The sequence below is a fragment of the Neopelma chrysocephalum genome, unplaced genomic scaffold, assembly GCF_003984885.1.
Source record: "Neopelma chrysocephalum unplaced genomic scaffold, ASM398488v2 Primary Assembly neopelma1_25, whole genome shotgun sequence".
In the NCBI taxonomy this organism is placed as follows: domain Eukaryota; kingdom Metazoa; phylum Chordata; class Aves; order Passeriformes; family Pipridae; genus Neopelma; species Neopelma chrysocephalum.
In genome coordinates this window covers 9,323,415-9,334,118 of record NW_020897694.1, presented here as the reverse complement: position 1 = coordinate 9,334,118, position 10,704 = coordinate 9,323,415, and the positions used below count along the sequence as shown (strand labels likewise).

Here is a 10,704-nt window from a genome sequence, read left to right as displayed (position 1 = left end):
ACAGCTTTACGATGTAGATTATATAAGTTATTTGTTTTTAGTTCCCCTCCACCCCAATAAACTGCCATAATGTTGATATCCTGGTATGTGTAAGAATAGAATGAAATGCTGTGGGGGATGTTCTCTAGTTTTCAGGTTTTGGAGGGTGGGGGAATCTTTTTAGTATTCTGAAGGTTCTCCTCTTGATATTCAGCATTACACAACTAAACCTGTTGCTGTGGAGAACTGAATTTTGATGGCCTGGGGCCTTGGCATTGAGCAATTTGGGGGGAAGGAAGGATGTTGTTGTTATTATTATTAGAGGCTGCTTAGGGCTTTGGAATGCTGGAAGTAATCTCGGAGGAGGTAGACAGACTCGAAGTGAATGAATAGATAAGCAGAATTAATACATATACATTGCATGTTTATCATCTGCTGCTGTAATTTATTGCTACCACAGTCATTGTTAACATTCCCTAATTTCTCTTTTCTACTTTAGAAAATAAATGGAAAGAGCAGGAATAATGGATTGGGGTTTTCTTCTTTTAGTATTTATTAGATGGAGTGATTTTAAGTTATGAAAGGAAGGACAAACATTTCTCAAAAATACTCTAACCATGCCTTAGCCTGAGGACTCTGCTCACTTTAAAGGAAACAAATATAATGAAATTTAAATATGTGGAAGCTGGAGTCCTTTAGCAGTGCACAGAGGAGGTTTTTTTCAGTGTACTTTGAGACTATAAAGATTTGTTGTCTATTTATAATTACATCATTCTAGATTTGAGATGGCTACAAATTAAGAATGGAAGAAAACATATTTTTTGAAATATTTAATAACTTCTCAGCAACAAAAACCCCCAACAAACAGATAAGAGCACCAAGTAATTATGGCTTAATTCCTGTTGAATGGTTCAGGGCCTTTTCCTGTCATCTGGAAATTAACTCCACTTAAGATGAAACAGAGTATTGGAATAGCAGAGAATCTTTTTTCCCCCTGCCCCTTTAGCTACCCTGCTTTGCACTGTTTCTTCTGCTGAATTGCAGGGATGGAGGCAGGTGGGTTTCTTGCTCTCCTGGTGTATAGAGGGCTCCTATTAAAGCCCTAAAGTATTTCCTCAGATAGAAGATGGGCAGAGTTGAAGCATAATTGAGTGCATATTCAATTTATTCCTCAGAATCAGGAAAACAGGCACATTCAGTCTGAAACAGAGGATAGTAATTTTGTAGATAAATTTCTTATGCTTCCAAAGGGCCGGGATACTCAAAATAGTCCATGAATACTTAATTGAACTCAGTGATACACAGATTATCCCCAGGGGGGGCCCTTAATGTGCAACTAAAACAACTTTCTGTGATATTTCCATCTTTTTTGTGATTATTCAACTGCAGGGTAGCACCCACCAAAGTTGAACTCCACAGTGCAACAGAAGGGTGTCTTTTTGCCTGTTGAAGCGATGGTGGATTCACAATGGAAAAGATATAATTTCCCACTGGAGGGTTAGAGGGAAAACAGGTAATCCCTTAAAAACACACAATGGAAGTACTGGTGTACTTAGGTTGCCTTAGGAAAAGCTGGTACCTTCAGTAGTAGCCCAAGGGCAGAGTGTTTATCATTTGACTTTCACTGCGATGTTTATGCAAGGGCTATGGTATCCGATTAAAAAAAAAGGACCAACCCCACAGTGGGTATAAGGTACCACAAGGCACGGCATCCCTTCTCTCTCCCCACCCAGCTGGGGCAGAGCAGGGCACCCACGAAAGGATGCCCAGCACCAGTTTTTCTCCCCAAGTCCTTCATGTCATGAAATGTCAGTGTGTGCAGGTTATTCACATGCCCACTAAGCCGCGTGGAGAAAAATGCTGCTTAAAAGGGCAGCCTATCCTGTTCTGAGCTTGGCATTCACAGCATCCCTCACCGACCTCTCTCTGGAGGTGGTCTGGTCGGAGTGGCTAACGTGAAGCCTTTAATTCACTGCTGGAAGAATGTTTCACCAGGGGTTTAAAGCAGAAATTGCTACTTGTTGCAGTGCTTTTGGGTGCACTTAATTAATGCCCGTTCCCAGTGCTGCTCAGAGCAGTCTGAAAACACGGGGCTGCAGTATCGTCGTGATCTGTTAGGTAAAGGATAAGCACAAATGGTGACATGCTTTACAGATAAGTTGAGATCACAAATCTGCAGACCTGAGGTTGGCTCAGCACCTCCTATGCAAATGCAGGAGCAAGTGCAGGGCGGTTAAGGGAGCAGGAATGGCTTCTGCCCCTCTGAGCCTGGGAGGGACAGCAAGTTGCTCTTCAAAGTGAGGATTTGGGATACTCCTTCTTGCTTCAGTTAGGAGCTCGGCTTGCAATCAAAGGATGTTAGCCCTTTAAAAGGTGTCTGTTTCATCTGTATTCCTCAGAAATGAGGTTTCTCATGTTTTTTTGTTGCCTTTAATGTAGGCTGTGAATAGCTACTGCAGGTGAGCCCTAAATCAAGATCTGATGCAACAGCAGTGCTGGTATGCAGCAAGGGCTGAGATTGGCTCCCCAGACAAATGTAGCGTACAGAACTATTTTTAATAATGTAGGACTTTGGCTAGGCTTTGCCTGGAGGAAGAAGGGATGGGAGGTGAAATCTCCCCCCTTGAGCTGGTGAGCTCGGCTGAAGTATGTGCTGGGCTTTCATCCCTGCTGGGACTTGGCCAAGATTCAGATGAGGATAGGTTTTAAATCCCACCTTGCAGTGCCCATGGTGCCTGGTAAAGCATCCTCCTTTCCCTGCTCTCAAGGCCTGTTAGACAGCTGGGAGCAGGGGGGAAAGCACACATTTCCTTTGGGACTGTGTGGTGCTTGCTGAGCAATAGTTGCCGAGAGAAAAAAGTGAAGCATTAAAAATTCCTTTAATTGCATTTTGCTGTATTTGTGTGCTTGATAATAGCTAGTAAAACTTGTTTCAGAATACTTTAATGTATGATTTTTTCCCCCCCCATCACATTCGTCTTTGAAAAAATCCTTTGGCCTAATGTTTTTCTTCAGCAGGATTTAAATTTTGCTTATAGTACACGGCAGGGTGTTTTTTTTTTATTCCCTCAAGTATTACTGTGGAAAAGTATTCAGATCTTTGTGTTATGATATATAGTCAGGCAGGAAGCAGCTTAACTTCGGCTTCTCTGGACAGGACTCTGCTGAAAGATGTGGTGTGTGAGCATGTCGATTTTATTGTTATCTTGTAACAACAACCCAATGTTGGACTCCCTTATTTGCATTCCTAGCAGGACGGTAAGGTGAATAATTTAATTCCAGCAGCCTCTGCCACGTGATGGTGCAAGGACCCATCAGCGATGCCTCCCCTGCACCGACAAACTTTGGGGAATGGAAACTTACAGAAGTGATGCAAAATCGTCGCGTGTCCTCCCTTCACCCTGGAGAAATCTCTCGGCGGAGTGATCACTTCATCCTTTTCTTTTCCACGCGTTCCTCTGACGTGGAGTTTGGGGTGTGTGTGTGAGCCTGCGAGCAAGACGAGCGAGGGAGTGGGAAGCGGGGAGGGCAGTGGGGGAAAAACGCACACCCAGCCACAGAGCTCGTAGGAACAGGAACAGCGAGGAGCCGGAGCGAGGCCGGGAGTCCAGCCGCAGGCAGCGGGGAGTGGAAATTTACAGCTGCTTGTGAGCGCCTGTGCATGTCCAAGTGATCCCTTCTGCTCACGCTTTTTCAGAGGCTGACGGTCGCTCTGCAAAAGAAGAGCAGGAGGCCGAGTCGTGGGATCCCTGGTCTCTGCCACGCGTGGATAATCGGCGGGGGGAATAAAGCAGAATTAAATGGGAGATCACTGAAGGCGGCTGCTGGCGGCGTGGGCTGCAGGGAGACGGCAGAGCTGTCTTCAGCACCTGGCCATGGGGCTGCGCAGGGCTGCCTAGGAGCCCCACCTTTCCACTCACAGTAAGTGTCAGCCGAGGTGATGTCCTTCGAGTCAAGGAAAGTTAAATGATTTAATGAAACTTTTCTTTTTTTTTTTTTTCTTTTCTTTCCAGTCAGCACCAGCCTTTTCGTAATAAACTGCTTGCCTGTTTGTTCTCGGTAGTTAGGCTGGTAGCTTTTTATAGCTTTGTAAACTGTGTTACCAGGAGTGGCTCTTTAATGCAGGCAACCCTAAACAATGCTCCTCTTGTTACATAAGGCGCTGGCTCTGCGACCAAGCACTCTGTGTCCATGGAATATCTCTGGAAATGGCTTTATTTACAGTGTGGTTTCCAAAAATAAAATATCTGCAATATATCATTTTTTTTTCTCCTCTCCACTGACTGCCTGCAGCTGCAGACTGGCTCTTGAGATGCGGAGGAATGGGAGCGTGGCCACTTGCATAAGACAGGGGGGAACAGAGATGAAGGGAAGATGGGCATGCGTGTGAACTGCCAGCAGAAACGGCATATGTAAATTAACCATCTCGGTATTTATAGTTCATAGGTCTTGTCGACCTGAAATGCTAATGCTGTGCAATGGGTGATTCATGAAGTCTTTATCAGGCAGAACTTTAATTGAGCTTAAGGGAAGTTTGTTTGGTTTTTTTTTTCCAGAGAAAAGACTCTTTCTTTGGCTAATATTAGTAGTAACGTGAAATTACTACTATAGAAAATTATTTTAATGTGTTATGAAGCTGTTGAACGTAATACAGCAGACTTGCTAGAAACATGGTCAAGTAAATGCTGCGTAGAGAGGTAACTTTAGTAATACTGGACAAAAAGCAAAAAATAGTATTCGTGTTCCTCACTAATGAGTTTAGAGGAAGTCCTATTCCCTCTTGGCTGCTGCCTGCGTTATTTAAATTATGTTACCAGTTTCCATTATTTCTGCAGTTATTATTCCTACTAGAAATGGATATTTAACTTGGTTTTCCTTTTACTTAAGTAAATTAAAAGCTGTTAAGGGCTCTTCTGTTAGAATTGTGTGTACTTCAGAGACATTAGTTAAAAGACCTCCTTCTGCATATTTGGGCTTGTGGGAGTTTTGCTATGGATTACAGTTAGGCATGGAATTGAATCCTTAATCTTTTAGGTTTGAAAGACCTCTGTGGTGACAAATGCAAATTGGGATCCCAAATATTCTTGACTCATCAATCCTGCAAATTTGGTGGCTGTAAAATCCCTGATTTCCTATCTTTATAGTTTTATTGAACATAAGGTAATAACCTATTATTTCTTGCCAGTTCATTAGCATGAATGGGAGAGCCTGTGTAATCCTGTGATACAGAGATAATTGATGCTGGTGTGAGTATGGTGCCACTGGTTGCCACTTCTGCATGGGTTTAGAATCTGAATGTTGCCTGGCATTGCAGTGTGCAAATGCTGTTTTGTTATTTTATTATAATAACAATAGATTTGGTAGCACAGGATTTCCAATAAGAGGACACTAAGTAGCAAAGTCAAACACCCAAAATGTTCCCAACTTCAATTCTGGTGTTTGCCTGTGCCAACGTTGTCTCTATACCCTACTCAGGGTAGATTTAGATTAGATATTAAGAAAAAATTTTTTACTATGAGGGTGGTGAGACACTGGCACAGGTTGCCCAGAGAAGTTGTGGATGCCCCATCCCTGGAAGTGTTCAAGGCTAGGCGACCTGCTCTGTTGGAAGGTGTCCTGGCCCATGGCAGAGGCATTGGAAGTAGATGATCTTTAAGGTCCCTTCTAACCCTGGAACCATTCTATGATTACTATTTTGTTTGTATTATCACATTATTTCTGATCATTGCTGCCTCATTCTGGGTTTGGTTAGTGAACACCTGAGCTGTATCATCTGCTCCAGCAGCCCTGTCTCTGTACCCTCCTTCCATCCCCTTCTTCCTCTCTTGTGCTGGAACAGCTCTAGACTGTGGGCAGAACTGGACTGGAAACCTGTGTGACATATTTTCCCCACCAAGCTATTTTTGTTAACCTGGATCACTTCCCTGACCGGGTTCACCATGTGGTCCTGCAAACAGCTGTGTCACCCCAACAGAGTCTGTAGGGATGTGAGTAGATGTGGAGCGGGGTGTCACCATCATGAAACAAAGTGTTTATTGAACTGTTGCCTCAGTGACCAGCTTGCTATTTGGTGTTTCATTTTATCCTCTGTGTTTGCTGACAAACTACATAGGATTTTGGGGTTTTATTAAATAGGCATTCAAGCACTTGATTATAAACAGAATAAATAATTTTTTCGAGTGCTTCACCACAGCACTTGAGTGGAGCATCACCATGAGTGCCTTCAGTTTCATAATAGTATTAAACAACTATGTGATAATATTATTCTCATTCTGTAGAGGTGATCAGATTAAGGGCAGAGCTGCCTACTTCTTTTCCATGTCTGATCTTCAGGATGCATACCATCTGCTAAAAAAGACATTTGTAGTGATAGTAGGCATTACTGCAATGTTTTGTGGGTTCAGGTGAAGTTTCAGCCAATATCCACTTTCATTCCAGATAGTGCAACAAGTAGCCAACAGCAAAGCTTATGATGAGTAAATTCTTGAGTTTTTGGAATAATTTTGTTGCCAAGCAGGGTTGGTGTTTATTCACCCTAACCCTAAAACTGTCCTCTCTTCTGTTAATCTTTTGTCTCATTTGTGATATACCTCATTGAGGATTTGCAGAGAAGTTACTTGTCTCATTTGTGATATACCTCATTGAGGATTTGCAGAGAAGTTTTGTGATATACCTCATTGAGGATTTGCAGAGAAGTTACTTGTTGTGTAGCCCTGATTCCTTCTGCATATCAAATAAAACACAGGTCATGTGAGGGGACTGCATTGGGGAGGATGAATTTGGCTTCTCCAACTGATCATCACACATGGGGGCTTCCATCCCCTGGTTTGAGTACATTGCTCTGTAAGTGCAACAACTTTCCCAAATATGGCAGGAGGGATAAATGAGGAGGGATTAAAGTGCCTCTTCCGTGATGTAGAAACTGAATTAGCCAAAATGATAAAGAAAGTGTACTAACTCAGGCCCCAAATATATGGGTCTTAGGCACACTGCAGTGAATGAAAAATGAAGGTCTTTTCTTCCATTCAAGAAATTCTCACATGGTATGAGTTATTGAAATGTTTTGATTCTGCTCAATAAGTTGATGAAGGTTAGGAGCTAAGACAAGATGAATGTCTGATACTTGATGGGAAGGAAATCTTTTAGCTCGTTTATTTTGGAAAACCAAATTGCTTGTCCAGAGGAGTGTCTGCAAAGAGTGCATGGATGGGCTCACATGCTCTCTCCCATTCTTGCCTTCGTGGGCAGGAAGAAGCATTTGTTACAGAGCTGCTTTACTGAGTCACTTTGTAGTGGAATGGGCTGCTTAGTAGAGTGATGTTGCTGCGTGTGTTTTTCCTTCACTGTGCTTACAGGTTCAACTGCACTATAATCTTTGGAGGAAGTATATGATGAAAAGCAAAGAAATTGGGGAGAGTGCCTATAAGCAGAACTAGATCTCTTACTGTACCTTATACCTGTATTAAATTAATTTTTTTAGTACTTTCTCTTTATGAGCAGATAAACTGGCAAAAGAGATATTTTGAAGACTGATAAAGCATAGGCTTTGTTGTCAGATGATCTAGGTTGCATTCCTGACACAGCCACTGATTTGTTTTTTATGTGGCCTTGAGTAAATTTTCTAATCTTTCTGTGCTTCAGCTTCTCCCTTTGCAGAGGGGGCAGAGTAAAAGGAGGTATATAGGTTTTGTGAAATCTTAGTTAAATGTTGGTAGAGTTGGAGGCCTCTGAGGGAAGGCATGCCCTGAGTATGAGGGCATGTTATGTTACCTTTGACAGGCTACCGAATACCCTAAAAGTCATGTCTTGTAAAGCACATCCATCTCGGGGTTCAATTTGCTGCTTTAGTCTGTGTGATTTTCTTTCCCCCCTTTTTTCTGACTCAAACAGAAATAACCAGACATTTAGAAAGTGGTGCTTTAATACTTTCTTTTGGTGCTTCTTAACTTACCTAAAATAAAACCAGTGCCATTTTTTTTCCTCCTGAACAAACACAGAATGACATTCCCTTAAAGTATTTTTCTAAAAGTAGAGTTCCTGAAATGTGCTGGACACTCCAGCTCTGGCAGCTGAAATGTCGTGTTCATGCTGATGGCAACAGCAGGCTTTGGAAACCACTGTTACTCCTACAGTGCTGCTGGGGCATTTTCCTCATGACTGGGAGAGACAACTTCTGAAGCCAGGAGAGTCGGTCCAGTGAGATACAGCTGTTTCCTTTGGTCTCATAAGCTCCTCACAAGAGCACCAGTGAAATAACATCATCAGAACTAAATGTTTCAGAAGTTGGCTGGCCCCCCATTATGAATTCAAGACTGCCCACAATCCATTTCTGATTTTATAAAAACATATGTTGAATAACCATTAGATGGAAAAATTTTTTCTAGAGAGTAGGAAAAGAAAGGGGCTCATTCAGCCCTGTCCCTTGCTGCCAGACAGCAGTGTCAAAAATCCATGAATCAAGCTCTGTAATGGGGCTGGTTCAACACCTCAAAGCTCCAGTGGGTGGAAACCTTTACATTTTCAGCTGAAGTTTATTCATCAGCAGTTTATAGCCATTTACTTCTGCATAAATAAAGTTTTATTGTTATTTGAGCTAAAATAACTTCTTGGGCTTCCCTGTATTTTATTCTAAGCTTACCAAGGGGAGCACTTTTAGCCTCCTAGACAAACTGGTCTTCCCGTTTTTCTGGTCAACCTAGGGTCCTTCTCTCCACCAACTCTAATCTCTGTTGATTTTACTTGAGTGCAGGTGTTCAGGATTGTGTACAATGTTCTGTACAAAGTTCTTTCAAGACTGTACAGAGATATAAATACCTTTGTATTTCTGTTGACAGTTACTTCCTTAATTCATCACAGATTTGCATCTGTTTTTCTCCTGTCTGTAAAATACTGTGTGTATTTGTATATGTCACCAGCTGCCGGTTTTTGTCATTTCTCATGGTAAGTCCTCAGCTTGAAGCAGATAATCATAGAATGGTTTTGTTTGGAAGGGACCTTTGAAGGTCATCTAGTCCAATTCCCCCTGCCATGGGCGAGGATGTCTTCAACTAGATCAGATTGCTCAGAACCCCGTCCAAATCTAATCTTGAATGTTTCGAGGTATCTGGAACATCTACAAATCCTGTTTCTTCTACCATTTAGTATCATCTGATAGTTTCTACTCTTAACTTTTATCCCATTTTTATTTTCTTGGTTCTTCACACAATTTAGTTTCTAATGATATTCCAATCCTCTTATGTGTTGATAATATCTTTCTATTTTGAGTCTCCACAATTTTTGTGTAGGCTCTTAATTTCTATGCCTGTCTAAGTACAATCCTGTCCCCAAATTGCTGTTACCTTCTCAGTCAGATGACATGATAATTTTCTTTCAAGTAGTTTATTTTCCAGTAGTATATTCAAATTAGTGTATTTCCATGTTAGATACATAGATTCTACTGTGTCTTCTCTGTTTAAAAATTTATTCATAAGGAACTGTAGTATGAGCTACCTTTAGTAAGCCTGTATTACATTCTTTTCACTTGTCATTCATCTTTGGTTTTCAGTTATTTTTAGAGTGGTTTCTTGAGAAGAAGAAGCTTACATGGTGACACTGTCTATCTCTCATCCTAATTCTCTTCCCATGGTAACTTTTGAACTTACTGTCAAATTTCAGGCTACCTTGACAGAGGGCCAGATGCCTGGCAAATACCAAGTTCCAAAAAATGGACTGAAAATAAGCAATGAAAAGAATAGGGCCTTTAAACCAAGTTAGTGCCTCTACTGAAGAGAAGACCTTCCAAGTAAAAGTTTAGAGAGCAGAGAGCTGATACAAGGAGGAGGACAGGACAGAAATGCCCCGCTTTGTTAAGAGCTTTAGCAAGAGCTTGTGCTTTCAAGCCAGTCATGAGGAGCAAATCTGGAGGAGAGGAGTCCTTGTTTTGCCACATGCCTTGTGGAATAACCAGCCATAAGACTAAGGAGTACAACTCCCAAATCTCATCAAAGTGACTTTACCCTCATTTGCTTCCACTTGTAATTGTGATTAGCAGGTGTCCTCGTAGAAGATTCCTGCATGAAGAATCAAAAGGGATCATAATCTGCAGGTGCCAGTATGTATTTTCTGAAGTGATGGATCATCTGCTGCCAGGTGATGATGAGTTAAAAACTGTGATGTAAGAATCTGTGGTTAGGATAATGGTAGAGTATGAAGTGAAGAGAAATGTATTTTATCACTGAACGGTGCCGTGGTGACTTGGTGTCAAGACTGAAACTATATAGTCAAAAAGTGCTAGCCTTTGTTCCCAACTAATGTTGTAGTTTTATGGAAAATTAATGATTATTTTAAATACAGGCGCCCTACTCTAGACAGTTATGTAAGTTACTTTTTGGGATGAAAATATGTTTATAGTCAAGATTTAAGTTAGAAATGTGAACTTCATTTTTTAAAAATCTCAGAACCTCTAGCTCAGGAGTACTTAATTTTAAAAATCAAATTATGTCCCCCTTTGCTTTTCTTTGTGTGGAGTCTTCTGAAAGGGAAAGATGAAGGAAAGACTTCAGCATTCTGGTTATACCTACCCCAACCTGGATGAAAATACTTCTTTTCTGAAATGCATCTCTCTTGCTTTCAGACTGACTCTGTTGCATCATCACATCCTCATCCCGTGTCTTCAGGGATAATAAAAACATGCAGAATCAGGACCTTCTCAAAGTGCGTTGTGAATTATTAATCTTCTGTTTGCAG

At 41.5% G+C, this 10,704-nt stretch overlaps 1 protein-coding gene across 4 annotated transcripts in view; it reads left to right on the top strand.

The window, feature by feature from the left end:
• Positions 1-10,704, top strand: part of CAB39L (calcium binding protein 39 like) — a 67,242-nt gene that overhangs the window by 15,078 nt on the left and 41,460 nt on the right. For 2 of the 4 annotated variants that reach the window (XM_027674381.1, XM_027674383.1), the window contains exon 3: positions 3,677-3,900. The exons of the other annotated variants lie outside the window; for them this stretch is intronic. The gene's annotated coding sequence lies outside the window, so the exon portion shown is untranslated. The remainder of the gene's footprint in view (positions 1-3,676; positions 3,901-10,704) is intronic. 4 annotated transcript variants of the gene reach the window in all.